Genomic DNA, 292 nt, shown 5'->3' with positions numbered 1-292 from the left:
CAGAATCTTAGTTTTAGCATCTAACCATGATCACTCAATGGCCTGAGTGTGTGCTCCGGTCACTGGATCCACATAATGTCATCGATGGTTCCCCTGTCAGATGGTGATAACCTATGACATTTAATTTATTATAAGCAGGCCATTCATCTGATATGTATTTGAATTTTTCTTGTTATATATATCACATTTAAACACAAACATTTTCATTCTGATGTTTAATCTTATATCTCTCATTCTGTATTTGACATATACTTGATTGAGATTATATATATATATATATATATATATATAT

Source organism: Octopus bimaculoides, chromosome 2 (assembly GCF_001194135.2).
Source record: "Octopus bimaculoides isolate UCB-OBI-ISO-001 chromosome 2, ASM119413v2, whole genome shotgun sequence".
Classification (NCBI taxonomy): domain Eukaryota; kingdom Metazoa; phylum Mollusca; class Cephalopoda; order Octopoda; family Octopodidae; genus Octopus; species Octopus bimaculoides.
The sequence above is the reverse complement of the archived record's forward strand: the minus strand, read 5'-3'. Positions refer to the sequence as shown.